At 41.5% G+C, this 26,219-nt stretch overlaps 1 protein-coding gene across 1 annotated transcript in view; it reads right to left on the bottom strand.

Annotated features, from left to right (window-relative positions):
* Nucleotides 1-24,834, bottom strand: part of LOC132825271 (lipopolysaccharide-induced tumor necrosis factor-alpha factor homolog) — a 34,206-nt gene extending 9,372 nt beyond the window's left edge. The window contains exon 1 of the mRNA XM_060840378.1: nucleotides 24,665-24,834. The gene's annotated coding sequence lies outside the window, so the exon portion shown is untranslated. The remainder of the gene's footprint in view (nucleotides 1-24,664) is intronic.
* Nucleotides 24,835-26,219: the final 1,385 nt, after the last annotated feature.

The following is a 26,219-nucleotide window of genomic DNA, read 5'->3' as shown; positions in this document are numbered from 1 at the left end:
CATCTATAGCCACTAGGTGACTGGAAGCCATCCACTCATTGTCACACTCCACTCTAATCCTGGAGGCAGAGACACAATGGAGCCCATGCTCTGCTCAGAACCAAAAAAGTAGTGCCTGGCAATCCCCATGCTCCCAAAACACACTACTTTGCTTGTGCTGTCACCTCCACTTTGCAGTCAGAAAAAAAAGGTCAAGTACAAACAGACAGGCCACTGTGCTTTTATCTTGGCCTGCCTGGCGCACACTTCTCATTCCTGATGAAGGGCTCTGGCTCGAAATGTCAAATTTCCTGTTCCTTGGATGCTGCCTGACCTGCTGTGCTTTAACCAGCAACACATTTTTCAGCTCTGATCTCCAGCATCTGCAGACCTCACTTTTTACACTGTGCTGCTGTATCAGAAACAGGCTGCATGGCATAATGCAACAGGTAGTTATAATTGGACATCAACAAGCTCTAGTTCTAAATGCCCTCCCTTGCCTCTTCAGTTGCGGGGGGGGGGGGGGCAATGACCGGTCAAAGGGCAAGAGTACCCCATTCTGTAGCTAAAAACATCTTTTGGAAGGCCTCCCATTGTTTCACTATTGTCCATACTACTACATTTTTGTAATATGGAGTGAATCAAAAGATTAGAGCAAAGTAATTCCTGTTTGACTTGGCCATCACCCCACTTCCCCCAATTCAATTCAAAAAAAAGTCAGTTAGCTCATTTGTCTCTGCATGTTAAATATTAGGAAAGCCAAGTTAAACACAAATTAAGGGCGTTGAATCAGCTGAACTATCACATCTGTTTTAATAAAAAAGGTTCCTGGTAATGACGACTGCACAGGAACACGTGTAACAAACATGTGAATGTGGGAAGAATTCAGCCACAAGTAATGAAACTTCATTTTCTGCTGAATGAGTGACCGCTCAGGTTGGAAGGGTATTTGGGCACTTCCCTACCACCCCCATAGCAGTCAGATGGCAATCATGGGGATGATTGTACCCCAACTTTTGGGTGGCAAAGCAAAGCAGCATGGTTGGAGATAAAGACAAATCCTTGAAAAAGCCCTTTAAGCAACTTTAATGGTAACACCAAACACTGGATAGCAGTGGTTAGCACTGCTGTCTCACAGCACCAGGGACCCATTGGGCTCCACCCCAGGACACTCCATACATTGTGTTTGCTACCCCTCTGGCTTCCTCCCACAGTCCAAAAGATGTGGGGGTTAGCTGGATTGGCTATGATAAATTTGGGTTACTGGACAAGGAAGGGGTCGGTGTTAGATGCTCTGAGCATCAGTGCCGAGGGGCCTTTCTACAATCTGTATAGCAACAGTGCAATCTGATGATCCAGGGTCAGACTTCGGCAGGGATAAATCATATTGTCGTTGTAGTCTGGCCTGGTGCAGATTCCTGCCTCTTTAGCATTAGCTTCCCAGCCAGTGGCACTGAGTGCCATGATAATTCAACGTTACTCCAGAACACTAGGACCTTTACTCAGTAGTAAAAAAAGGCTCAAATGGAGTGGAGCATTAGAACCCAAAAAGGACTTAAAATGACATTCCAGAAATAAAACACTAGAAATATTAACATTTCAGTAAACAATGTCACTCAGCTCAACAGTTATCATTTAGACTCATTAATGTGGTGGGCAAGTGGGAGGAAATCCTGAGGGAAAGGATTTACATGGAAAGGCAAGAATCGATTTAGGGAGAGTCAGAATGGCTTTGTGCATGGGAAATATGAACTTTTGAAAAAAAAATTGACAAGGGCAGAGTGGTAGACATGACATATGTAGACTTTAAGGCATTTGACAACTTTCCTCCAATGAGACTTGTTAGCAAGATGGAATACAGTGAGAACTAGCCATTTGGAGACAGAATGGGCTGAAAAAAAGGTAGAGGGTGAGGGTGGAGGGTTGGTTTTTCAGACTAGAGGTCTGTGAGCAGTGTTGTGCCACATGGATCACTGCTAGAACCACTACTTTGTCATTTCTCTAAATGACTGAGCATAAGGAAGTACAGTTAGTAAGTTTGTAGATGACACCAAAATTGGAGGTGTAATGGACAGCAAAGAGGGTTACCTTAGATTACAACAACAGGATCTTGATCAGATGGGCCAATGGGCTGAGAAGTGGCAGATGGAGTTTAATTCAAATAAATGAGGTGCTACATTTTGGAAAGGCAAATCAGAGCAGGACTTATACACAATGGTAAAGGTCCTAGAGAGAGAGTGTTGCTGAACAAGACCTTGGGGTGCAGGTTCATAGCTCCTTGAAAGTGGAGTTGCAAATAGATAGGATACTGAAGGCAGCATTAGGTATGCTTTCCTTTATTGGTCAGAACATTGTGTACAGGAGTTGGAAGGTCATGTTATAGCTGTACAGGATATGTCGGCCACTATTGGAAAATTGTGCGCAATTCTGGTCTCCCTATCAGAAGGTAAAAAAATGAGGTCTGCAGATGCTGGAGATCACAGTTGAACATGTGTTGCTGGTTAAAGCACAGCAGGTCAGGCAGCATCCAAGGAATAGGAAATTCGACATTTCGGGCATAAGCCCTTCATCAGGAATGAGGAGAGGGTGCCAGGCAGGCTAAGATAAAAGGTAGGGAGGAGGGACTTGGGGGAGGGGCGATGGAGATGTGATAGGTGGAAGGAGGTCAAGGCGAGGGTGATAGGCCGGAGAGGTTAGGAGGGCGGTGCTGAGTTGAGGGAACCGACTGAGACAAGGTGGGGGTGGGGAAATGAGGAAACTGGAGAAATCGGAGTTATCAGAAGGACCTATTGTGAAATTGAAACAAGGTTCAGAAAGGATTTACAAGGATTACAAGATTTGGGCTGTAGGAGAGGCTGAATGGGCTGGGGCTGTTTTCCTGGAAATTCAGAAGCTGAGGGGTGACATTAGAAGTTTATAAAATTGTTAGAGACTTGGATAGGATAAAACAAAAAAAAACTTTTCCCTAGGCTGGGGAGTCCCGAACTAGAGAGCATAAAGTTAAAAATTACAACACCAGGTTTAGTCGGAAGCACTAGCTTTCAGAGCGCTGCTCCTTCATCAGGTAGCTGAGCAAGACCATAAGACAATTTATAGCAGAAGATGACAATGTCATGCAACTGAAATAATATATTGAGCAAACCTAGACTGTTAAGTCCTTCATCTTTTAGAAAGAATTGCAGGTTTGGTTCGTTAATGTAAATCCTAGAACTTCTTTCCAGTCATAGAGATAACTTAAAGGTTTTCCCCAGCTGCAGTGTGTGCACCTCTCCCTCAAATTCCTTTTGGAGAGAGTCTCATGATCCTGTTCCACAGCTACAGGAAGTAACAGTACTGAAAGCCAGTGCATCCAAATAAACCTATTTGACTGTAACCTGGCATAGAGAGATTTTGGAAAACTTCATCCACCCCAAACACTGGCTCCATGAGGTGGGAGTTTAAAAAAAAGGCGAGAAGGGAAACTTTGAAAAAAAAAGGGACCCAAGGGTCAACTTTTGCCATGCAGAGGGTGGTACATGTATGGAATGAGCTGCCAGAGGATGTGGTGGAGGCTGGTACAATTATAGCATTTTAAAAAAAGGCATCTGGATGATTAGGAAAGATTTGAGGGGGATATGGGCCAAGTGCTGATAAGTGGAACTAGATAAATTTAGGATATCTGGTCAGCATAGACAGGTTGGACAAAAGGATCTGTTTCAGTGCTGTACATCTTTATGGTCTGTGTGCCCTGACTTCCTCCCACAATTCAAAGCTGTGCAGGTTAGGTGAATTGGCAATGCTAAATTGCCCATATGTTCAGGGATTTGTAGGTTAGGTGCATTATTCAGGGCTAAGTATATGGGGTATTGGGGGAATGGGTTTGGGTGGAATATTCAGAGGGTTGGTGTGGACTTGTTGGGCTGAAGGGCCTGCTTCCACACACTAGAGATTCTAAGATAAGATTCTTAGACTATTAGCCTTTCACACATGTACAAATATAGTAGGTTGTGTACACAGAACTACAACCATCTCAAGTGCCAGAATCAAAGGGTGACAGATGTACAGCACAGAAGAAAAAAAAAAACAACCTTTCAATCCAACTTGTCTGCACTGACTAGACATCCCAATCTGGCCTAGTTCCATATCCCCATAAACGTTCCATTCATACAAGCACCTGATCACGGCCTGCAAACCTTCAGGGAAATGTACGATTGAGTGACCAGCCATAACCCCAGTCAGCACTTAAGTGCTGGGGGAAGTGGGAAATGGAAAGGATGTGGAACACTATGTTTAACCTAAAGATGGAACCAAGTAGAAGCCCCCTCCACCCACCCCCAGAAAAAAAACTTTGCTTCCCATACTATGATCAAGACACCACTTCAAAAAAAAATCTTTAAAAAAAAAGTTAGCTGAGACATAGTATGCAAATTGTCTACAAGAGTGGCTATGGCTGTTACAAGAACAACAACACTATGGGAGTGGAGGATTTGAGATAGTATAAAAGGCCATAAACTGTCACCAAGTCAGGAATATTGCAGCAGGTCATGTTTACATATCTAGTTCCTTCAATATATACAATCCATTAGTGTGTACAAGTACTGCAAGTAAGTTTGCCAGGCATCTACTTACTACAATTTTCTTTTAATTTATTGTCCACAATATCTGGTTTAAACAGTATCTGATGAAGCATACAAGATCAAGTTTAAAAAAAACTGAAGAATCCATTTTATTTATAATCTTGTTGCAATGATGATTAGATTACTTAGTGTGGAAACAGGCCCTTCGGCCCAAGTCCACACTGACCCGCCGAAGCGCAACCCACCCATTCCCCTACATTTACCCCTTACCTAACATTACGGGCAATTTAGCATGGCCAATTCACCTGACCCGCACATCTTTGGACTGTGGGAGGAAACCGGAGCACCCGGAGGAAACCCACGCAGACACGGGGAGAACGTGCAAACTCCACATAGTCAGTTACCTGAGTCAGGAATGTTTAGTGGTAAATTGAGCACATAGGCAATTTCACTAGTACTAGAGCATTTAAACATGACACTTGTTTACAGCTTCTGTAACATCGTGAAGCATTGATACTGACTTGCAAAATTGTCATATCCTAAGAATTCTAATAGAGGGAAACGGGAAACAGCTATATCCTGTAGACAGCCCATTCCCATTTTAAAATTAGCTTGAAGTGAAACCATGCATCTTTTTTGTAATAACTTGCTACAAGTTCAGATTTATACTGCTAGGCTGGAATTTAAAGTAAATTTTAAAAGCAAAGTCAGTAAGTAAATTGTTTTAAAAATACACAAGTGAGTGCCACAACACGATGGAGGGCATTCTACCACTATGCTGAAACAAGTTAAAATCATGACCAGGTTAGAATCCAACTGGTTTATTTGGAAGTGTAGCTTGCAGAGCCTACTCTTGAAGAAGCAGCACTCAAAGCTAGTACTTCCAAATAAGCCACCTGGACTATAACCTGGTTTTGAGATTCTTCAAGAGAAAATAAAACCAACTTTGCCCAACCCAGTCCAACACCAGCACCTCCATGTCATGTGCTCAACAAGTCTGAATAAAACTAGCAACTCAATTTGGGGAATTCGCTGGATGATCAGCATATTTGTACTCCAGCACAATCTAAAATCCACCATCAAGCTGAGGGGGTGGATTTAAGAAAGAGCTGATTCAGTTAACGTGCAGGAAAGCCTACCACAAGCAGCACCAGGCATGCCTTAAAAAGTTTTAACCCAGTGAAGCTACAAAACAGGACTACTTTCATGCCAAAAGACAGCAAACAGAGCCAAGTGATTCCACAACCAACCAAAACATCAGATCCAAGATCTGCAGTCATGCCACATCTAACCAGAGGGACAATTAAGAATTCACTGCAGACAGGGGTACACAATTTCAACATTTAAAAAAGGCATATGGATGGGTATATGAATGAATAGGAATGGTTTGAGAGATATGGGCCAAGTGGGACTAGATTAATTTCAGATATTGGCACAGCATGGATACATTGGACTGAAGGGCTGGTTTCTGTGCTACACATGTGACTGACTGCACAAATAGCTCATTCATGATAAAGAGTCCAATGACTTACAAACAAAAAGGTGGAATTAATTGCAGTCTTCAGGTAGAGGTGCTTAGATGATCCATCACAGCCTCCTCCAGGGATCCCCAGATATCAGTCCTCAACCAATTCACTGGAATTGAAATGGCTGCAGGCACAGATACCACAGATTACAACCCCCCACCCCTCCAAAAATAGCGGCAACAGAACAGAAGATTTGCACTCTAGCACACAGCTAAACTGTTTCATTACAGCTACTGGAGGTATCTCAGCAATTGATCAGTGCCCAAACGACAAATCCAAACAGGCCAATTACCATAACCACATTTGCTGGAAATCTAAAACAAACAAAGTGTTTGGCAATTTCTCCAGACCACTGATTTAAAAAAAAAATTGAACCTTGTGGTAACATACAAGGGTACCCTAGGAATCTTATCTAGATAGAATTCCCTGGACCAGTAGCCTATCAGCACTCCTGTCTTTAACTTTGCAGAAAAGCAAGCCTGTGTTCACCACAAATGTTAAAACATCCGGGGGTGTTCTTCAAAAAATTGGCAAAAAAAATAAATTACTAACACGAAGGCATCTACTCCCTTGGTGATCAGGCCAGTTAACAAATTTCATCTGTTGCAAGAGCTGCCTGAAACTTTGTTTCTTCCTTTGTTTAGTACTTTCTACATTTCTCAATGTTGTTGACTTTGCCAAAAAAAAAATGCAAAGGAAAGAAGTTTTCAAAGTAAAATTTTAAAGCGTTCAAATGTTCACATTATTATTATTACTCAAAAGCCTCCAAGCCTCAATTTTAAAGCTTCAGACAAGAGAGAGGAGATACTAAATAGAACATCCATTGTCCTCCTAGTCTAACTGAAGTCTACCCAGGACATCAAAACTCCCACTCTACACTTAGAAAAAACCCAAAATCTTCCTAGCAAAGTCAGTATGTTCAAAGTTTGAGAGAAGATTTGTAGCTCGGGTGCTCGTCGTTGTGGTTCTGTTCGCCGAGCTGGGAGTTTTTGTAGCAACCACCCCCAACACAAAGTTGCATCAGGACATTATTCAAAAAAGGGCCACAACACACTGCAGTACACCAGAACTGCAAAAAGTGGAAGAACACCTATACAAGGTATTCACCAGAAACAGATACCCGTGCAATTTCATCAACAGATGCGTAAGGGAAAGACAACGGAACGAGGACATGCCACAACCCAAAGGACTAGCCACACTACCATACATCAGGAGCATTTCTGAACTGACAGCCAGACTACTGCGATCACTAGGACTCATAACAGCACACAAACCAACAGCCACTCTCAGACAACTCAGCAGAACGAAGGACCCGATACCTAGCATGAGCAAAACCAATGTAGTGTACAAAATCCCATGCAAGAACTGCACAAAAACACTACATTGGACAAACAGGAAGACAGCTAACAACCCGCATCTATGAACACCAACTAGCCACGAAACGACACGACCAGCTATCCTTAGTAGCCATACACTCAGATGACAAACAACATGAATTCAATTGGGACACCACCACTATAGGGCAAGCCAAACAGAACAGCCAGGGAATTCCTAGAGGCATGGCACTCATCCACAAATTCTAACAAACACATCGACCTAGACCCTACATACCGGCCACTGCAGCAGACAGCAACTGACAACCGGAAGCGGCAGATTCAAGCCACTATAAATGCTGGAGGAATCAGCACAGAAGCGCTTCACAAGAGGCTCCCAAGCACTGAGGATGTCACCTAGAAAGGGGACGAAACGTTTGCAACAAAAGCTCCCAGCTCAGTGAACAGAACCACAACAAAGTCAGTATGTTTGATGCGTTACTTTTGCAAGAAGAGGTTTAAAAATCAACAGGAAACAGCTTGTCTACGGTTCTTAAACTTAGTTCAAGATCTATTTTGAGTGGAGTGGTTAAACTATGTTTGTCAGGTGTTGACAAGGTTCCTGACAATGGAGAAAGGCTGACTACAGGGAAGGCCATTTTGGATTTGGTGCTTGGTAATTAACCAGGCCAGGTGTCAGATCGGAGTGCATTTTGGTGATTGTGTTCAGAACTCCATGACCTTTACTACAAGTAAAAAAGGGAGAAAAGGGGAATTATTAACACCATTACTCAGGAACTGGGGCACCTAAATTGAGAACAGACATTCTCAGGGAGAGAGAGAGAGAGAGAGAGAGAGATTGCTTTGGAAGCATTTGCTGATAGTAAGACAAGCCTGTCTAGCACTGAGGCAAGGAAGGGATGATAGGTTGAAAGAACCTTGGGTGACAAGGGATGATAGGTTGAAAGAACCTTGGGTGACAAGGGATGTGGACCATCTAGTCAAGAGGAAGCAGCAAGCTCAAGGTTGAGGTGGCAAGGATCAGACAGGGCTTTAGAGGGTTACAATGTAGTTGACTTAGAGCTACAAGGGGACAAAGCCTTAGTAAGACAAGCCTGTCTAGCACTGAGGCAAGGAAGGGATGATAGGTTGAAAGAACCTTGGGTGACAAGGGATGATAGGTTGAAAGAACCTTGGGTGACAAGGGATGTGGACCATCTAGTCAAGAGGAAGCAGCAAGCTCAAGGTTGAGGTGGCAAGGATCAGACAGGGCTTTAGAGGGTTACAATGTAGTTGACTTAGAGCTACAAGGGGACAAAGCCTTAGTAAGACAAGCCTGTCTAGCACTGAGGCAAGGAAGGGATGATAGGTTGAAAGAACCTTGGGTGACAAGGGATGATAGGTTGAAAGAACCTTGGGTGACAAGGGATGTGGACCATCTAGTCAAGAGGAAGCAGCAAGCTCAAGGTTGAGGTGGCAAGGATCAGACAGGGCTTTAGAGGGTTACAATGTAGTTGACTTAGAGCTACAAGGGGACAAAGCCTTAGCAGGTAGGAATGAGGAAAACCCGGAGGCATTCCACACTTGAACAAGAGAATGGCAGAGCCATCCAGGGACAGGAGGGAACTTGCACCTGGTGTCAGAGGAAGTAGGGAGGTCCTTCAATATTTCACTAAGACCTTGATATTGGAGGACAGTGTGAAATCAGAACAGGTTGATTCTAGGAAAGATGTGCCGAAAATCGAAAAACAAAAGATAGATAAGTCCCTTGGGCTAGATGGGAGATACCCTAGGTTACTACAGGAAGTGAGGGAAGAGGTTGCTGCACCTTTGGCAAATGATCTTTGTATCCTGTCTTCTGAAGTAGTACCAGATGATTGAGGGTGACAAATGATATTCCATTATTCAATAACAGGTAAGAGGCACAATCCTGGAATTACAAACCAGTCTTACATCTATGGTGGGCAAAAAGCTATTGGAGGATTCCAAGTCAAGATTTGATAAGTCATCACAGCTTTGAGGGGAGGCAGGTCACACCACACAAGCCTTACTGAAATCTTGAGGATGTGACAAAACATGTTGAAGGTAGTCGAGGTGTGGGTGTGGATGTGGCGTACGTGGATTTTAGCAAGGCATTTGTAAGGTTCCCCACAATAGGTTCATTTAGAAAGTAAGGAAACCTGCTATCTGGATACAGAATTGGCAGGGCAGAAGCTGGAGATTAAAGATTAGAGTGGTGCTGGAAGAGCACAGCAGGTCAGGCAGCATCCAAGGAGCTGGAAGTGACTTTGGGCAAGAGCCCTTCATCAGGAAAGGGCTTTTGCCCAAGATATCACTTTCCTGCTCCTCTGATGCTGCCTGACCTGCTGTGCTCTTCCAGCGCTGCTTTATACAGAATTGGCTAGCCTATAGAAGATAGAGGGTGGTGGTAGATGGAAAATATTCAGCCTGGAGCTCAGTGACAGTGGAGTTCCACAGGGATCGGTTCTGGCACCTTTGCTCTTTAATGATTTTTATTTTTAAAAAAAAAGTTACTTGGATGAAGTGAAAGGGTGCATTAGTAGGTTTGCCTACAACATGAATGTTGGAGTGTGGTGGATAACATGGAGGGTCGCTGTAGGTTGCACTAATACATTGCCAGGATGCAGAACTGGGTTGAGAAGTGCCAGATGGAGTTCAACCTGGAAAAGTATGAAGTCACTCACTTTGGAAGGTCAAACTGGACCACGTATTAGAGCGGTAATGGCAGGATTCTTGGCTGTAGTACGGAGGAACAGAGGCATCTTCAAATCCATATCCAAAGATACCCCCAAAAGTTGCCGCCCACATCGATATAGAGTTAAGGCAACATATGGTGCCTTGGCTTTCACTAGCAGGGGATGGAGTTTAAGAGCTACAAGTTTATGTTGCAGCTCCAGAGCCATTGAGAGATAACATTTTAATATTGTTTGGTTCTCCCACAGCATCAATGTGGATTTCACTAGTTTCCTCATTGCCCCTCCTCCTACCTGCCAGCTCAGCACCATCCTCATGACGGTCCTATCTCCCTTCCCACCTATCCACTCCACCCTCCCCTCAAACTTCTCTTCCATCCCCACCCACTTATTGTTCACTTTGCTACTTTCTCCCAACTCTTCCTCCTCCATATTTATCTCTCCACCCTGGAGGCTTCCTGCTTCTATTTCTGAAGAAGGACTTTTGCCCAAAACATCAATTCTTCCTGTTCCTCAGATGCTGCCTGACCTGCTGTGCTTTTCCAGCATCTGTAGTCCTCAATTTTGCTAGTTGATTTTAAACAATTGGTGTCAGCTCAGATAATGTGTTAAAGGTGTTAATCCTGTGTTGTTGGTCTGTGCCATAGTGTTTAGATTGCTTGTAATCCAAAAAAATGGATTCATGCAGTTTGTGTAATGCTGCAAGTACAAATTCACCATATGGTGTACTTTATTCAAACTGCATGAATCCATGCTAGACTCAACTCTTTTTAATATTAGAAAGTCAATCCAAACATTATGGCACAGACAACAGCACAAAGGGGGGGGGGGGCGCTAACATCTTCAACACATTAACAATTGGTGTCAGTCCAGATAAAGTTAACCTGAGAATGTAACTTTTTACAAAAAAGTTTTGGATTTACATACGGAAGTGAAACTAAAAGATGGTCATTCTAACAGAGGAGAGTCTGAAACAAAATCAAGGTATTTTTCAAAATATAAATTTCAGTTACACAGAATTTTATAGCAAAATTCTTACAATAGTGTACTCCACAACCACCTGACAAAGGAACAGCACTCCGAAAGCTAGCGCTTCCAATTAAACCTTTTTGGACTATAACCTACTGGAGATTTTTAAACTGTTGAAATACTCCTGACTAAAAAAAGGTGTGGTGTTGTCTTGCCATAAGTAATTTCACCCAAGAGTAGCAACTTCAGTGCTAGAACAAGAGCTACAAATCTCAATCCAAAAAAAAAAATCAGAATAATTTACATACACCAACTTCAAGTCTTCATGTCATTCAAATGACTCCAGAACCACTTATCCATCAGGATTATATTTGACAAGACCATTAGCAGTAACTATTCAGCCCATAAAGTCTGCTCCACTATACAAGTGACTGGAGTTGACTTCATGTCTTATCCCAATTATCCTCAAAGTTACTGAGCAACTTCCCTTAGCCTTTGAATATATTCAATGACCCCCAAACACCCCCCCCCCCCCCCCCCCAAGTAGAAGAATTCCACAATGTTAAACAGTTGGAATTCTACATCTCTGACCCAACCTCTTACTCAGGAGGACGACGACCACTCTTAGCTGCTCTCTGGGGTTGGCAATAAATGCTAGCAATACTTTATCCCATGACTGTTAATAAAGTATGCCTTTGGTCACTGATACTTCCACAGGAGAAAAAAAAACTTCTGCATCTACCCAGTCAGGAGTTTTGTACAGACCCTCCTACCCAACCTCTCAATCAAGTTCTAAGTTGATCAGGGTATGAAATGCCTCCAGTGCCATTAGATTCACTTATGCTTTTGTACCATTTAACAAGACTCCCTATTTTAAAAAAGATACTCCATTCCTTTTAGAATGAAGCCCATTTCTATTGCCTTCCCCAATACCCTGAACTTGGATGCTAGCTTGAAGGGGTGCACACTGATTATTCAATCCCTATGCTGCAGCTTTCTCCATTAAAATATTCACCTATTCTTCCCACCAAAAAGTGCAAACCATCTGCCCAGTTCTTGCCCATGTAAACTTGTCTAAATCCATCTGCAGAGTCCTCACAAACTAGTCTTAACTCTTTGGGATATTAGTAAATTTGGCAATGTTCATTTTCCCTAATGATGTCATTATTATCTTGTAATGAATTGTGGCCCCAGCACAAATTCCTGTGGCACACCCATTAGTCACAGATTGACATCCAAACAAAAAAAATAAAATAAAATGCCCTTTATAATCACATTAGCCAAAACTCTTTCCATATGCTATCCCCCAACACCATGGGTAGTTAAGTAGCCTTATATGCAGTACCTTAAGCCCTCCTGGAAGTGCAAATATATTACATCACATCTACCAATTCTCTTTTGTATATCCTGCTCAATACTTTAAACAAAGTGTCTACATGATTTCCCTTTATGAAGCCATGCTGATTCTGCTCAATTCAAATTATGCATTTTAAGTACTGTTCATATATTCTTTAGCATGCAATAGATGACCTTTCCCCTTCCCAGCTTAAAAATGTATTATATTGGCTGTTCTCCTAATTCTCTCGCACGTTGCCCATATCTAAAAGATACTTGAAAAGTTACTGATACATACCCATGACCTCCAGCTATTTTCTTCAAATATTCAGATGCAACCCACCAGATTTCAAGCTTTAGATAATTAGTGACAGTACTTGCCTTTACTTCTATTGCTTTCAGGCCTTTTAGTCATTTTGGAATGCTGTTAGCATTGACCATGAAAACTAGAGAATATTTATTCAACATTGCATTTTTTGCTTCCCATCCCTATTTTCCCAGTCATTTTCTAAAAAGAAAAACGTTAGCTTTGGCCTCTTGATTCACAGATTAGAAGCAACTCGTGAACATACCAGGATTCCCATGGTCCTCCCTGCCCCACAAGCAAGAACACTGAATGTGCCTTCAAAGAAAGTGAAGAGGAAGAGTAGTTGGAGGTTTATTTTGAGCAGCCCTGTATTCTAAAATCTGCTCCCCCAGATCTAGAGACAAAACAGCATCTGGGAGGTGCAACTCAGCAAAAGGCTCTTTGGAAGACAAGTTTTGGTCAGACCAATACAAGGAGGAGTTGGCCCTGGCTGACTGTTGGGGACTGGCACAATCCAAGGTCCAGGACTACATGCTGAGGGATGCAATAAAACATGGGGGCAGCTACCACCAAAGCAGAGCGAGGAAAGACCACTATCTAAGGTCTCTGTCAAAGTTAAAAATAGGGGTCTGTTCAATTATTGGATCCTCCTGGTTCCTCAAATGCACCCAATTATAATCTTGTACAAGCAAGAGGTGCCTTCAGGTTATTGGCTGGATAGTGTCACAATGTGCATTTCTTCATATGTTACTGTACAGAACTGATCACTAAAGCAATTATGAAAAGTCGATTTTGAAAGAGTGGTAGATGGTAAGCCAATGAGCATACCTGACCTGGCTGGTTCCACAGAGGATTAGGCACTTCCCAGTCCCCTGCAATTGGAGGATCCAATGGAGCTTCTCCATGAATGGCAGTTCATGGTCCCTTGCACAAGATTCAGGAACCTATCCTGAACCATATGCCCATGTAACTTTTTTTAAAAAAAGGTTTTGTGACTTGTAATAACTGAAACCAACACTGTCATTCTAAATAGATGAGGCTTAAACAATCCAGGTCTTTTTCAATATAAAAAAATTTCAGCTACATCACACTAAAGAACTTTTGCTATAAAGTCTGTGTCTTATGATCTTATTCTCCACAATCACCTGAAGGAGCAGTGCTCTGAAAGATATTGCTTCCAAATAAACCTAGAGAGATTAACTTCACATGACAAAAGTAATTCAGAGTTTCCCTGAAGTCTCAAAGGAAACACCTAGGAGGAAGCCAGTTACTACTTTGAAGCAATTAAATACAAACATGAAAAACAGGTAGTAGCTGTGGGCTGCAAGTCTAACCAGAGGTATAAGGATTAAAAGAATGTTCCTTTCCTCAATTCAAGGTTATCCCCTCATCTAGGCCACTGAAAAAGCAGCACAGTTTAGCCAAGTCATTTGTTAAAGAAATTAAATTGTAAAGTCAGCTTCTAGAATGACAGGATTTCTTCAAATCAGTTGCCACTAAACCACTAAGAGGAACAGATTCAGGATGAGAGATTAGAGAACCCGATAAAAAAGTGCCAGAGAGGAAATAAAAAAAGTTTAGGCTCAGGGGGTTTTACTCCATCCTGCACTCAACCCTGCCCATGCCGCAGCACACAAAAAACAAACCAATTCAAAAACACACACAGAAGTTGCTGCTGAGTTTCTCCAGCATTAGGGATAAAGCAGAGTTGACATCAAGTCATGACCCTTTAGTCTGCATGATTCAAACCAACTTCCCACACAACTGTTACATTAAAAATTAATAGATCTTAGTTTCCAGAAATGAAATAAACTAGATACAGGAAGATGGTGTTACTTCAGGACTCCGTTTCATTCTACCATCTTTTGAAATACAATGGTCAGATTACAAACATCACAATGCTATGAATCACCATCATCTTTCAAAATTGGCCATTTTTGTGGGAGGCTGTCACAAAATGGTAACCATGTCCTTTCCCCCTCCACACAAAGGATCATAAGTTTTTTAAAAAAATGTATTGCTAGAGATTGTTCAGTTAATAAATATCTACATTGTAGAACTGCCAAGACAGAAAAGAAAGGGTGTAAAAAAAAAAGTGTCATTTCCCCCACCTCCCCTCCCATGTCTGGCTGTATGCCAACAAGCCTTCCAAAAATTCCAGACAGGCAGTTACTGGTTAATATAAAATCTATTTAGGAGACATTCTATTTTAAGTAGGAGTCAGGGCACATTTCAAGCAGGTACCTAACCTTCAACTTGCCAGTGACATATCAGAAAAATTTGTACCACCAAAAAAGTTACTCTTGATTGAATTAATTAAACAACTGTAGATGTAGCAGTCAGATCAATATTGCACCCCCCCAAAAGAGGAGAAATTGAAATCCTGCTGCTGTCATGCCACACCAGAATTTTAAAAATCAAATCAATACAATGGAAGAGACCACAATAGAATCCCTCCGGTATAGAAACAGGCCATTTTGGCCCAACAAGTCCACACCAACCCTGAAAGTTAACCCACCCAGACCCATTCCTCTACCCTATTACTTTACGTTTCCCCTGACCAATGCACCTAACCTGCACACCCCTGAACACTATGGGCAATTTAGCATGGCCAATTCACCTAACCTGTACATCTTTGTATTGTGGGATGAAACCTGATCACCCAGAGGAAACCCATGTAGATATGGGGAGAGAATGTACAAACTCCACATGGACAGTTGCCAGGGTTGAACTCAAACCCAATGGAATGTTGAAAACCTGCTAATCTGGATACCACAATTTTAATGCCATTTCACTGATGCTTATAAGTGCTCAATTCAAGTAGTTTGAACAAAGGGTCTAGGCAGTACTGAGTTGCAAGGAAATTTGTGCAATTCAGGAATTAACCATTCCTGGACAGCACATTGCCTCAGCAGTAGCCCTGCTGCCTCTCAGCACCAGCCCTGCTGCCTCTCAGCACCAGGGTCCTGGGTTCGATTCCCACCTGTGTGTGGAGTTTGCACATTGAGGAGCAGTGTGGACTTGTTGGGCCGAAGGGCCTGTTTCCACACTGTAGAGAATCTAATCTATTCATTCATGTGACTGACAGAAGACTTGGCCATCCTAGAGGTGAGACTGCCAAGTCTTCATTATGGCACATGAGCTATGTTGAAAGAACATACCATGCACAGATACAAATGGAGGGGAAGAAAATTGTTACAATACAAATGAATTGAAAAGACCTAGTTAGAGATAGGGAGCAAACAGCCTTAGGACGACAGTGGACATTCACACCCACAGTCAGAGCGATTTAGTGACTCATCTCAATGTGCAAGTAGTTTTATTCTTTAAGACTAAAATGCAGCAACTGCAGTGCATTTATCAAAGGTGCAGATAAACAGTTGTTTAAAAAGGCCTCACTCTCCCCAAAAGCATTTAATCATTTGGTCACTGATCCAGTTTATGTTATGGTCCTACAACTCATACACCACAACTTTTTATAGTGTTGAACCAGGAAAACAGAAGCACTTTGAAGCTATGCAGACTCTTCAACTGGAAGTATTGTTTATATCAACCTGTTCAGAGATGTGGAACTTGAACCTAGACCTCCAGTCCATAGGTAGGGACAATACCACATCAATACAAGAGGCCTTCGTGAATATTTCAGTTGGACCATGAAATGACAAGAATGAAAATATCCTCTGCCTTCATAAAAGGGAGGTGGTAACACTGGTCATAATGCTTCCGGATGTGAGGAGGCCCTTGTAATTTTTAAAACCAGTAAACCTCTACAACCACATGACTTCCTTCCTTTAGCAATACAGTACTATATGAAAAGCCCATTCTCAGATGAATTGTTTAACTGAACTACTTGCTCAAGTGCATTTGTAAGAAGATTAAGAACAGTACCAAAAGCACCAGCTTATTTTTGAATTGCACACGGAGTTCAGATAAGAATAACATTGAATTTCAAAAAAGTTTAGTTAAATTTCACACCTAGTGCATTCGTTTTAAGACTAATTCCTACAGTTTGCTTTAATTTCCTTCTGCCTTCAAAATATTGCCTGGGTTGTAAGTTTTGTTTAACTCAAAAGTTTCTTTTTTTTTGGTCCTGTTTTTTTTTTCTTTTTCTTTTCACTACCGCCTAACTGCGGTAGTGCTTATTATTTTTATCCCCAGCACCCATGGTGTGTGTGTGTGTGCACGCAGGTGAGAGACACAGAGAGACAAGGTGTACAAATCTTTATTCAATTTCCACCACCAGGAAAAGTAGGAAAAACACCCGAGTGGCCTGTGACAAGCAGTGCCCTTCACATCAAAGGGCAATGCTGTGTGAACAAACAGTGAAGGGGAGGGCAGGGACTAAATCAAAATAGAGTTGGAGGGGGAAAACTCAAAAGTTTCAATAAAAAAAGTGGCATTTTGTAAATGGTCAGACATAAACGAGCATTAGCCAAAAAAAAATTAAAATTAAAAAAGTATCTTCAATATTAAAGCAAAAAACCCTCAGTTTTCAAATCCTTAGACTTTTAAACGAGAGGTCATGAAAACAGGAAGAACATTAAGTGACTAAACCACGGCATTCAATGCAGGTTTTGAATACTCCATACTGGAAAGAAAGAAAAAGGTCATCAGGAAGATGGCAATTTTATTGTGTTGTTTAAGTTTGACTTTTTAAGTTTGTTAATTCGGTTGTGTTCAGAAAGAGGGCCGCTTTAAATGGAGTGTGAAGTCCTTGTTAGAGCCAAAAGGGAGCTTTTTATTTAAACCCTATCCCATCCCAGTGTGCTTTATGGGGTTGTAGCGAGGGAGGTTTTATTTTTAGTTAGAGGAACTTCTGTTGATTTTGAAACCCTTGCTGTCTCTTTCCCAGGAGCCTTCAATGGGGAAGGAGAAAAGGAGATTTGATTTTTCCCAAACAAAAAGTTTTTTTTACTTTCGAATGAGCTGGAGTAAAGTTTATTTTTAATTCAACCCCTTTTGTCCCTACACCAAAAAAAGTGTAGTGGGGGTGGAGTCAGAGGAGCCATTTTTAAAGTCAAAAAAGTGACTTTTGTTTGATTAAAGGAAACCTTATTTTCTGGTTAGATATGATAGAGAAGACTATTTTAGTAGTATGGCCCACACCCAGAAGTGGGTGATAGGGACACTTGGGTGGGTCTTTAAAATTTGTTAAGATTACAGATGGCAAGTTACATAGTTTGCTAGATTAGAACAGTAGCAAAGATTTACTTTGAGCAGACACTACTTCTAACACTTTCTTCAGCTACTTACTGAAACCTTTATTTTCACCCAAAAGTTGCCTAGCAGTCACTAGGCTTTCTTCCCCTTTGTTTACTTAACTTCTCTTCAAATCACAAGTTTCTCATTTACGTGAAAGCAAAATCTCAGTCTTTGCTCAACTTGCCTCCATCATGAATGGCCATTTCTCACAGAGAGAGAGAGAGAGACACACAGAGAGAGTCAGTCTGCAGAAACATTCTGCAGCATTAAAGAGGTTTTACCTCAACTCATTCCAATTTTCATTACCCTCCTGTTTGGAATGGGTTGTTCATTCTGTCTACTTTCACAGTAGCTTTTTGTTCTGAAAAAAAAAAAGGGGTCACTGGACTCCATATTAAAAACTTTCTGTATGAATTCTGCCAGGCCTGCTCAGTTTCTCCAGCACTTTGGAACAAAGCCAGAAAGCCATTCTTCATGCTCATAGACATTACTTCAATTTCTCTAACACATTAACCTGTTGCCAAGGTCCCTCATGAGTCTCATAACTAAAAACAAATGATCAATGGCTAATGTTTGCTCACCATTAGACAGCTACATGTACAAATGAAACAGGGGAGCAGGGACAAACCAAGTAGTTTGGAGTTTTGCAATATTTCCCAGTTAGGATGAAAATCTTTGTTTTGTAAAGATTTATGACAAAGCAGTAATCAAAAAGTCAAGCCTGCACTATCCAGATTTATGTTTAAACTGGGTTTGCCAATAGGCCAGAAAAAAAAAATCAGCAGCTAAGCATTTGCTGCCTCCCTGAACCATTGTAGATCTTGCATGATGCCAGGAACCTCCTGACAGAATCCAGTCAATACTTCTGGGTGAAAAATTTTAGTTGTAAAAGTTCGCACTGTGCTGGACTCCATGGGATTGGAGGAGCTACATGCAGCCAGTTATTGAACTGCTCACTACCACAATGTAGTGCATGGCATACTGCAGAGGTCTGTTGGCTGCAGGGATTGACATGGCAAGCTTCACTTGCCCTTACATGGATGTTAAAAAACATGGATGAGTCCTCTGAGGACCTCTGCATCAGAGGCCATTTCATGATGCAAATATGGACTATTACATACATCACTGACTGCATCTCAAAAAAAGTAGCTCACTGACTGGAATAGCTTTGGTACGACTTGGTCATGAAAGTCCCTGCACAAATACATGTACTATTCTTCACGGTCACTCCATAATTGCAAGTGTTCTGAAGTTTGACACTAACAGTATTGGTCAACATTTCCCAAACCACTAGACTGATATCCTGCAGATAGAAAAACCAAGCTCATTTTCTGCCAAGTGAACAATTTAGTGTTAAATCTGATCCAAATCTCAAGCTTTTCAGACTGGAGGTCTGTGACCAGTGGAGTGCCACAAGGATCAGTGTTGGGTCCACTACTTTTCATTTATATAAATGATTTGGATGTGAGCTTAAGGAGGTATAGTTAGGAAGTTTGCAGATGACACCAACATTAAAACGGTAGTTGACAGCGAAGAGGGTTACCTCAGATTACAAAGGTCTTGATCAGATGGGCTGAGGAGTGGCAGATGGAGTTTAATTCAGATAAATTAGAGGTGCTGAAGTTTGGGAAATCAAATCTTAGCAGGACTTATACACTTAATGGCAGGGTCCTAGGGAGTGTTGCTGAACAACGAGACCTTGGAGTGAAGGCTCATAGCTCCTTGAAAGTAGGTAGATAGGATAGCGAAGGTGTCTGGTATGCTTTCCTTTATTGGTCAGAGCATGGAGTACAGAAGTTGGGACATGGTGTCAGTTGTTACAGGACATTGGTTAGGCCACTATTGGAATATTGCATGCAATTTTGGTCTCCTTCCAATAGGAAGGATGTTGTGAAATTTGAAAGGGTTCAGAAAAGATTTACAGGGATGTTGCCAGGGTTGGAGGATTTGAGCTATAGGGAGGGGCTGAACAGGCTGGGGCTGTTTTCCCTGGAGCATCGGAGACTGAGGGGGCAACCTCCTAGAGGTTTACAAAATTTATGAGGGGCATGGATAGGATAAATAAACAAAGTGAGGGCAAGGGCATAAATTTTTCTCACCCTAAACCAAAGGGGCAACATTTTCCACAGGGTGGAATGTGTATGGAATGAGCTGCCACAGGAACCGATGGAGGAGAGTACAATTGCAACATTTAAAAAGGCATTTGGATGAGTATACAAGTAGGAAGGATTTGGAAGGATATGGACAAAGTGCTAGCAAATGGGACTAGATTGGGTTGGGATATCTGGTCAGCACGGACAGGTTGGACCGAAGGATCTGTTTCCATGCTGTATATAGATTCTATACATATAGAAATTCTACTAAAGACCATTGGTAGAGTGCAATACAGAGTTCAACTAAATGAGCTGGTAAATTCTGTTTAAGTAGTGCAGTATCACATTTAAATTGAATATTTGCAGCAAAAAAAAGTCATTTAATCCATTGTTAGCCATCTATTGAAGTGAACCAATTGTGATTTGTGCAGTGGCACATTGTAATTCCTAGCATGTTGCACAACAGATTTTATCCAGACAACTGATATACATCTGTGAAGCTGAATTTAAAGACTACAGAAAAGACAGACTCCCCATCCGAGGTATTAATAATGCGAATCCACTCCAACCTATTGGAAGTAATGGCACCAAACAAACATTTCCCTCAAGCTCTATTTAATATTGAATGAAAGCTCACAACAGGTTCAAGAAAAAAAAAGTCTGTCTGAAAATAATGATCACAAATTCAAAAGAATTAGGGAACCTGAACTACTTTATTATCTAGAGTCTCCTTCAGGGAAAGAAAATGTCTGAAGAGTTATTACACTGACAGACAATGCAATTCCAGAGATGACGAGCTCTGTTTGGCTTCTTTTCTCTGGAATACCATGCACAGTTTGTCCTGTTATGAGAAAGGGAGAGGGGCATTTGCATTGAAGGCAGTTCAGATAAAAGTTCATCAGATTAAAGTGAAGACACGTGGGAATGACAATAGACTTAGGCAGATATCTTTCCCCTTCTGGGGTAATCCAGTACAGGAGATCAGTGTTAGACTAAGGGGTGGCAGATTCAAAGCAACAAGGAGGAATTACTTCTCAAAAAAAAATTAATCTATGGTGTTTGTTACCCTAGAGTGTGGTGGATGCTGGGACACTGAATAAAACTTAGTAAGTGGGTTACAGAGAAGCAGACTGAGGCAGAGATGAAGTCAGCCATAATTGTATCAAGTGACATAGCAACTCCTCATTCGCTGTTCACAGTATTGATCTGTTTCAATGTGTAAATAGGCACTGAGCCATCAAAGCAGTGTCTTCACTTCAAAAGAAGAAGTGCAGGATTTCCCAATAAAGAGGCATTTTGTAATTATGATCCCCTCTGTTTAATTCAGTTGGGGAACCCAAAAATTCATCCCCAAAACCCTGGTTTTCTACCCCAGTTTTAGGTTAAAAGGTTTTTTGTTAAACAGCATGAAATTGATTTGCAGAATGGCTGTGTTCTAACTGGAAATCAACCTTGCCTCAAAACTTGACTTGAGAAATTTTTTGCATTCATAAAATTAATGGTAGCAGCTTTCTTAAAAGCATTTGATGTATCAACAGACATGAAATACCATCCCATAGATCCCAGTGCTTTGGTTTCCTCCCACAATCCAAAGAGGAATTGTAGCTGAATTGGCCATGCTAAATTGCCCAGTGTTCAGGGATGTGTAGGTTAGATGCATTAGTCAGGGGTAAATATAGGATAATAGGGAAGAGGAATGGGTCTGGGTGGATTACTTGGAAGGTTAGTGTGGACTGGTTGGGCCAAATGGCCTGTTTCCATGTTGCGGTCACTAGTGATCAAATCAGCATCCCGACAATCAGGATTAGGCCATTTGTCCATTCAGCCTGTTGTTTCACAATTCAATTAAAATCACATTCATTCAGTTTATTGAACTAGGCAAGTTATGCAATTCCAATATAACAGGTCACTGGACTCAAAACATTAATGCTGCTTGCTCTACAAATGCTGCCAGACATGCAGATTTTCTCCAGCACACTATTCAGATTTCTAGCATCGATCAAGTGATTGCACAATTCTAAAGTTTCAAATTTGCAAAATCCTCAAGTCACCACAGTACTGACCATTTTTCACACTGTTGCCCATACCGAGCGCTGGTCAAACAGTACCTGTGCTCACTCACCCGTCAGACCAAACCATTATTTTCATTTTAAGTATTTCGTCTTTAATCAAATCCCCCAGACACCACTAATCTGCTTCAATCCTGGCATTCAGAACATCCCATGTTAAAAACTTAACTGGTGACCATGACTTCAGCTCCTTAAGCTTGGTTAGAAAGGCAGGTTTTAGTCAGCTGTTCTAGCTCTGGGTCAAGTGTAAAGAGGAACACAGCTGGAAAAGTACCTTGGGGCAATTTGTTATACTAACACGACATGCACAAATGCCACTGTCAACCTCCTGACTATAATGGGTCACATGGTATCAGCTGTACAGCACTCAGACTTGTACAAACAGTTGAGGGGTTGCTGGAGTTTGAGATCTTGAATTATTCAATTCAACTTTGTTATAATTGACCTTGATCACAAGATCGACACAGGAGCTATATCTAGACTTTCAATAACTTAAGTACTAGTTTCTCATCTCTTGGGTCTGGAAGGGTTAACACTAGAGTGTGTCATAAACATCATCCATTAAGTGCTGTGGTCACAAACCTGGTTTTTAACATTCAATACGTGAACAAACAAAAACACCCAAATGTTGTTATCTGATAAAGTCCAGCTTAGTGTTTTAGACACAGGCTTTATCTGAAGATTAGTCCTACAAACCAGTTCAGTATATAAAAAAACCTACTACCAGATCACAAACAGAAGAAACCACAGCAAATTGAGTTGTGGACAGAACAGTTTAATATTTCAAGGTACAAGACTCAACATCTGTTTGAGAAACTAAAGAACCAAAGCCTCTCGGTATAATCTGTAATTTAGAGTCAGATGTACAGCACAGAAACAGACCCTTCAGTCCAACCTGTCCGTGCTGACCAGATATCCCAACCCAATCTAGTCACCTGCCAGCACCTGGCCCATATCCTTCTCAACCCTTCCGATTCTATACCCATCCAGAGGAGTTTTACATGTTGGAATTTTACCAGCCTCGACCACTTCCCCGAGCAGCTCATTCCACACACATACCGCGCTCTGCATAAAAAAGTTGCCCCTTACATCTCTTTCATAGCTTTCCCCTCTCACCCTATGTTACACAATGAGACAAAAAAAACACTAGATACTGGAATCTAAAGTAGACAGTCAGGGGGCTGGAAGATCAGAGTAAGCTGGGCAGCATCAGGAGGTGCACAAGTCAGCATTTCAGGTGTAACATCTCTTCAGGACCAGATACAATGAACCTGGTAGTTCACAGCAGAGTCTGGTCAGAAGTAGTGACTTTTCTCCATCACACTGGAGAAGGTAGATCTAGTTTCCTCAAGAGAGTAGTCAGCAACCTCCTGACTAAGAGCCTAGTTTACACAGTGGCAGTTCACAATCTTTTCACACACTTCAAAGTGAAACAATTTCTCTCACACACATCCACCATACCACATGCACAGCTCTGAAGGCTTGCCCAGTGGATAGATGCATCAAGTGTCTGCAGACACTACCTTCAATAAGAGCCACAAGCCTCCATGCTCTGGAGAAGTAGCACTGTTTTCCAGACATTTATCTATAGACTTCACAACTAGTCACTATAGAGTTGATGAAAGCCATTTGCTTAAGTGGCCATGTCCATTCCAGTGATCCCTATAGACACAAGCTTGCCATTACACGTGTTAACCCATTAAAGGGGTAAAGTAGCAAAACATTGTACAAAAAAAGCTAGAAAAACTCAGCAAGTCTGGCAGCATCTGTGACGTGAAAGCAGAATTAGTATTTTGAATCGAGACCTTTCTTCAGTTTTTTTTAAAAAAGAGAAAACGCCATTTTCTTGCAAGTTTACTGCAGATCCAAACTTCACTCCGACTTCCCCCCAATTAATTAAGCACTGGCTATTTCGGTGCTAACCTGTAGTCTGAAAAAGGTCCTATTTACAATCCCACCCATAGCTTACTCGCCAATCACAACACAAACTGCCTGCGACTTGAACAGCAATGTTGACTTCAACTCGTTCAAATATACTTTGCTTAGTGACTGAGTAAATTAATTTTGAAATTCAAAAAGTTAGTTACTGCGGTTATTTAACAATGGCACAGGAAACTGGGAATGGAGAGATTCTTCCGGATAAAGGTCATATTGCTTAAGTTAGGTTTTCCCCAGATCATTATAGCGGTTAGCCTTAAAAAATAGGAGGTATTGACCTAACACTTAATAAAAATGTTAAAGTCATCAAGATATACTTACTTTATCCCTTTAAAATAGTTTTAAAATCCCGATGCCCAGCAAATACAACGTAGTGAACAATCAGCTTAGAATCAGTTACTTACCAGAAGACTCTAAAATACAGACGACCCAAGAATCGACCCCCACCAGCATTAAACATATAAAACACTGCCTGATTTTGAGGACGAGGAGGGAAACCCCAGAATGTTTATGACATTCACTTCAGCTGTTGTCAAGCAACAGATTCTAACACACACAGTTATCGTCCAACACTTTCAGTTTAAAATAAAAACCGATTAACACACTTCGGCAAGCCCAATAAAGTAACGAGATAATTGTAGAGATACCAAGGTGTGCTGTTACCTTAAATCCTTCAAGTACACACCGTCCGTAAGCACTGGACAGAAAGCTCTGTGTATATACCACTATAAGAAGACACCAACCACTAGCTCGACCTCTTTAGTCTGAACTAATATCATTTGACTGGTTTTAACACATGACGTCGCACTGCAGAACACGTCGATCATTATTTGCTCGTTGTCAGCTCCATTCCCTTCATTCTCACGAACACTAATGGGCAATTCCAATTACTCATGTATTGCTATATACCTCTGGAAAAGCCCGGTCTTGGAGGGTTACTTGAGACAGTGGTAATGTCCCTGCCACTTATCAGGGAGGCCTGAATTTAAGTCCCACTCCCCCAAAGCATGTAACAATGTCTCTGCACAGGTTGATTAGAAAGTCGAGTATTTTTAGCCAACTTGTGTCCAATGAGCTGTCAATTGGACAAGAAGGTGCTCACAGCTACTTGATTGGAATCTGTACAGGACATTAACTTCGGCCACTTTTGGAATATTGCCTTCAGTTCTGGTCTCCCTGCTATGGGAAAGGTGTTGTGAAGGTTATGATTCAGAGATGCCAGAGTTGGACTGGGGTGTACAAAGTTAAAAATTACGTAACACCAGGTTATAGTCCAACAGGTTTATTTGGAAGCACTAGCTTTTGGAGCGATGCCCCTTCATCAGATGGTTGTGAAGTATAAGATGTTAAGGCACAGAATTTATTGCAAAAGTTTACAGTGTGATGTCACTGAATTATATATTGAAAAAGACCTGGATTGTTTGTTAAGTCTCTCATCCCTAATCCTGACCTAATGATGGAGGAAGGTCATTGATGAAGCGCTGAAGATGTTTTGACCGCGGGCATCCTGAGGGTCTCCTGCGGAGATGGCCTAGAGTTGACATGATTGCCCTCAACAGCCACAACCATTTCATTTGTACAAGGTACGACTCCAACGAGTAAAAGTGAGGATAAATTCAAGGTACAGACACTTTTAAAATGCCAAATAGATGATATGTCAGTGACACTTGGGAGGCAAATGAAGTTGATTGCGTAGAAGGCTGTAAAAATGCCCTGATTAAACATGCTAATTTAAAAATTCCAAACTAACATCAGGAATGTGCTAAAGACCACTGAGTCAACATATGGAGGAGGACAGGGAAAGATGAATAGGATAAGTATGTTTCAATGTGAAATGTAAACTAGGAAAAGCTGAGTGAAGTAAATTAAAGGGGGAGGGAGCTTTCTCTACTTTTTCATCTCATGCTATCGATTTCAGAAAGCACTACAATATACATGGGGGCTGGTTAGTTCAGTTGGATGGACGGCTGTTTATGATGCAGAGTAACATCAATAGCACAGGTTTACTCACTGTGAAGGACCCATTTAGTAACCTCTCTGTTAGAGTTTGAATTATTGTTGTCGCATGTATTGAGGTACAGTGAAAATTGTTGTTTTGTGTGATCTACAGGCAGATCACAGCATACAAAGTGCGTTAGGGTAGCAGAACAGAATGCAGAATACAGTGTTACAGCGCAGAGAAGGTGCAGAGAGAGACATTGGCATTAACATTGGAGAA

This window comes from Hemiscyllium ocellatum, chromosome 20 (assembly GCF_020745735.1).
Source record: "Hemiscyllium ocellatum isolate sHemOce1 chromosome 20, sHemOce1.pat.X.cur, whole genome shotgun sequence".
Classification (NCBI taxonomy): domain Eukaryota; kingdom Metazoa; phylum Chordata; class Chondrichthyes; order Orectolobiformes; family Hemiscylliidae; genus Hemiscyllium; species Hemiscyllium ocellatum.
This window is presented reverse-complemented; position numbering and strand designations above follow the sequence as displayed.